Here is a 5,000-nt window from a genome sequence, read left to right on the forward strand (position 1 = left end):
GTGTGTGTGTGTGTGTGTGTGTGTGTGTGTGTGTGTCTGTGTCTGTGTGTCTGTCTGTCTGTCTGTGTCTGTGTGTGTCTGTGTCTGCGTGTGTCTCTGTGTGTGAGACACCTGGAAATAAAACATCAGTCATTCAAACTGTGCAGTAAATCAGTACACGCCAATAAAACATTTATGTCCTATATTAGTGACCCTCTTTCTCTTCCTTAACATATTGGCCTTGTGAAAAGTCGTGGCTCTAGCTTTTCTACTGGCTGTAACTAATCAATTGAGCAACGGTTTGGTTTTCTAAATTCGTGAGCTTTGATTGGAAACGATCAGTATTTTTTTTCTCCATATTTAACAGACATACACACCGACAGGCAGACAGACAAAATTACAGCGATGCATAATCTAATCCACATTTTTTTGATAGAAAGGAACCGCAGCCAAAATCCAATCCACAGAGATACTTTGCACGAATGTTCCAGAAACAAAGTCTTAAATAGCTAGCGATTTTTTTGTTTGTTTGTTTGTTTGTTTTTTGTTTGTTTGTTGTTGTTTTTTTTGGGGGGGCGGGGGGGGGGGGGGGGGGGGGGGGGGAGGGGGGGGGGGGAATGTGCATCTTTTGGATACAAGATTTGACAAGCATGTACTCTCATGCCAAAACAATTCAAAAAAGTTATTGGGGAGTGTACCTGTCAATCAGAAATCGAAACAAAAATATGTTTGTCCAGCTCCAGGAGTGATGACCGCATTCATAGACCTTGGGAAGCTATAGCTATCTTCTTCCTCTGCGTTCGTGGGCTGCAACTCCCACGTTCACCTGTATGTACACGTGTGGGCTTTTAAGTGTATGACTGTTTTTACCCCGCCATGTAGGCAGCCATACTCCGCTTTCGGAGGTGTGCATTCTGGGTATGTTCTTGTTTCCATAACGCACCGAAAGCTGCCATGGATTACAGGATCTTTAACGTGCGTATTTGATCTTCTGCTTGCTTATACACACGAAGGCACTGACAGGTCTGCACATAGTTTGACCCGGGAGATCAGAAAAAATCTTCACACTTTGCCCACCAGGCGCCGTCACCGAGATTCGAACTCGGCACCCTCAGATTGAAAGTCCAACGCTTTAAGCACTCGGCTATTGCGCCCGTCTATATAGCTATCGATTCTTCCCCTTCCAACACGTCCCTTCTCTCTTTCTGCCTGAAAACTCCTTCCTCTCTGTCAGCCACAGAATGTCGTAAAGATCCATTCCCATGTGTCGACAGCCACGTGGGTTTGGTGGGTGGATTTTTTTTTTCTTTTTACTCTATAGAAAATGATGATTTAGTTGGTGGATTTAACCCTGAAAGTGTTCAATGAACATTTACGAAGCGGAAGAAGAACATGGCAAGACATTTGGAGTGTCAGCTTTGTTGTTGATGTACTGTTTTGGAGCTTGTTTGATATTGGTCCTGATTTTGTTTTTCTTCACACACACACATACACGCGCGCGCGCACGCACACACACACACACACACACACACACACACACACACACACACACACACACACACACACACACACACACACACACACACACATATATATATATATATATATATATATATATATATATATATATATATATATATATAATTCTCTCTCTCCGTTCCTGTCTCTCTATCTTTCCTCTTTTCTTTCCTCAGTACTCTCTTTCTCTCTCTTATTTTTTGTTCATCTTAGTCTGTTTTCCAATACCTGTGTCTATCTAATACATCATTTTATCTCTACAGGGATAAAAGGCAATGTTTTGGTTGAGCAATTCCAAATCGTCAGAGAAAGTAAGAAGAAAGCATGGAGGCTGGCAAAGGCAAAGGAACCCATCCATGTCCACACATACACTCTGGCACACTGGACGTTCTGTAGGCCCTGTGTCTGATCAGTCATCAATCATACTCTGTAGGGGATTCCGCTTAGTCAGGAAGACATTGACAACCCGCAGCGGCTTCCTCCCCCCCCCCCCCCACCGCCCCCCCACATTACTTTCTCTCTAAAGCTTAGCTGTACTGTGTATGTCTGTTTTCACACACCCCTTGCCTCCTCTATGTGTGTGTGTGTGTGTGTGTGTGTGTGTGTGTGTGTGTGTGTGTGTGTGTGTTTATGTGCCCCTCGCTTTGGTTTTGTTTCTATGTAATAGTCACTCTTTTTCTCTTCCGCTCTACAACTAATATCCCCACCTCTCTCTCTCTCTCTCTCTCTCTCTCTCTCTCTCTCTCTCTCTCTCTCTCTCTCTCTCTCTCTCTCTCCTCTCTGTCTCTGTCTTTGTCTGTCTCTCTCTCTCTCCCATATCATTTTCCCCACTCTGTATCTATCCTTCCTTCCATTCCTCCTGTAATAATATGTCAATAAACTAAATTTCTCAGCTCCGAAATCTTCTTTGGTTGTAATCCAACATTGTATTCCCTTTGTACGACACCTGTAATGAAGTTGTACACCCTTTTGTATCATTTTACTTATATAATTTGTTCCTCTTCTCGCAGAGTTTTGTTTCCATAGCAACGGGTATTCACAGAAATCTAAGAACACTTTTTTTTGTGATCCACAAGTGATGATACACCTAGTAGACAAAAAGAAGATATATAGTCGGAGAGAAAATAAAAAGAGTCGTTATTTGACTGTAGTGTCTGGCCTTAAATGAGTGCCGTACGAGAACGTGCTACCTACCTCCAAATTACGACTGAGTGTGTGTGAGCAAACATCTGGACGGTGACCGGTCCATTACTTAACAGCTCACGTCATTCTGATGATACAAGTGTTTACTTCTGGTCTTCTGTTTTATCTGTTTTCAGTTTTAAACTCCCCTTTCTGACACCTACTGTGGGATACAGTACATAATACATCGCAGTACATAATCAGTGTAATCGGAAGTTTCTCATTACCTGTATTGTTTCCTTGATAATATGGATGTACATATGATTTCGTAAAAAAAAAAAAAAAAAAAACAAAATAAAACAACTTTTTTTTTTTTTTTTTTTTTAAAGACATCGAGCCGTTTCCCTTCTCCTTGAAATTTTAGTCTGACACTTTAGTTGTAACTGACTAAAACATCTCTGTAATGTTGTTGACACTGTTTTCGGAATTGCAGGAATAAAACAACAACAACAACAACAACAACAGGCAAACAAACAAACAAAACAACAGTCTTAATGTGTTCCGCAGAATAAGGAAATGATATCCTTCCTCTTCTTAAAATCATGTTTGTTCCATAGATTTATATGCGCATATAATTGTTACCATAGATTCATCCAGACTATTACAGACCTAAAACTATTCAATTATATATATATATATATATACACATATATGTGTGTGTGTGTGTGTGTGTGTGTCTCCCTCTCTCCTCTCTCTCCCTCCCCTCTCTCTCTCTCTCTCTCTCTCTCTCTCAACATTTATCTCCGTTATCCCCTATCTTTCCCAAATCGTTCAAAAGATGACACTGGTCCGGGATCTACCCCACACCCCCAGCCCCCCCAGCCCACCCCCCAGCCCCCAACACCCCCTTCATCCCCTCTGCTTTCCTCTGTGGATCTGTTATTCTTTTTAGATATTTTTTGTCCACTGGCTGCTGTCAATGGGGAGTCGCATTCATTCGCATTTAGTCCTAATGCTCACGTCAAGGGAAGGTCCTCAAAGAGACTTAGTCTGGAACAAAGTAGATTGTTCCCAGTTCAGAAACAAGCCGTTGTAGAATGAAGCCGTTTTGGAATGAAGCCTTTTTTCTGCAATGATTGTTTTTGGGGGCTATGGTGGTTTTTGTTTGTTTGTTTGTGTTTTTTTGTGTGTTCTTTTTGTTCGTTTGTTTAGTGTGATATTTCGCAGGGCTGCGGATATTCCGAGGACATCGATTTGTTGAAAGTCAAATTGTCACAAGGGAAGCGATCGGGCAGTTGGGTTTTATTCTTCATCATGTGCTGCTGGTCTGTGCAATATCAAATAGGATTTGAATTGATACACCTTAATCTGTTTTTTTTTTTTTTTTCTTGGAATGCGGTCGTCCGTGTTTGGGGAATGTGTGTGTGTGTGTGTGTGTGTGTGTGTGTGTGTGTGTGTGTGTGTGTGTGTGTGTGTGTGTGTGTGTATGAATACTTGCCTGCGTGCGTACGTGCGCGTTGTACGTGCGCTAGAGTGTGCGGGTGTTAGAACAGGCAGCAGGCAAGCGATAGTGTGGTGATGCAGACTGGATATAGTAAGATTTTCATCTTTTTCCTCCTTTTCCTTCTCTCCTGGGACCGAATCAGTGTGCGGGTACGCACCTCTGTGACGACATCGATACCAGCTTCATAGGTTTCCTAGCCTCTTTCTTTGCCTGCAGAACATCTCTCAGGGTGATCGCTTCAGACTCGGGAGTCCTTCGATGTGTGCACGTCCCAGCACGCAAGCGTCAAGCAATTTTCCTTCCCCGCTCTGAACAATGGAAATACGCTTTAGCGGCGCCATGCCAAGCGATATGGCCGTGGCAAGCTGGATTTAGGACGTCTTTTCGTGGTCCGTCACCTTGCTTTGCATACAGCGTTGTTCCTAAATAAACAACAAAGAGCTGCTCTCTTTAAAAAAACAAACAAGAACAACATAAAAAAGAATAGAAAATAAAGAAGAAGAAGAAATCGACATTTAGAGTGATAGCAATCAGGGATAGTTAATCTTCAATCATATGGGCACCAGTGTATGATGTTGTTTGTTTGTTTGTTTCTGATTAACAGTCAAAAGATTGTTTCGCTCATGTGCCGTCTGCATGAAAGATCGAAAATGCAGCTTGATCTCTCGTATTAAGCCTCATAGTGTTCGCCATTTTCTCACCGTGCATGGTTCCCCTTTCTTCCCCCTTTTCCCTCTTTTTTGCTTTATCTTTTTTTTTCCTTCTTAAAGTTGAGATCATACCACGAGTGCTGAATCACAATTAGTCATCCAGCCAGCAACCAGGAGACTGAAAGCAGCAGGTCAATTAACAGGTGACGACTCTAATTAATCACGCC

General features: G+C 42.3%; 1 protein-coding gene across 1 annotated transcript in view; it reads right to left on the reverse strand.

The window, feature by feature from the left end:
• Positions 1–5,000, reverse strand: part of LOC143298604 (uncharacterized) — a 149,238-nt gene that overhangs the window by 64,847 nt on the left and 79,391 nt on the right. The window lies entirely within an intron of this gene.

Source organism: Babylonia areolata, chromosome 24 (assembly GCF_041734735.1).
Source record: "Babylonia areolata isolate BAREFJ2019XMU chromosome 24, ASM4173473v1, whole genome shotgun sequence".
Taxonomy (NCBI): domain Eukaryota; kingdom Metazoa; phylum Mollusca; class Gastropoda; order Neogastropoda; family Buccinidae; genus Babylonia; species Babylonia areolata.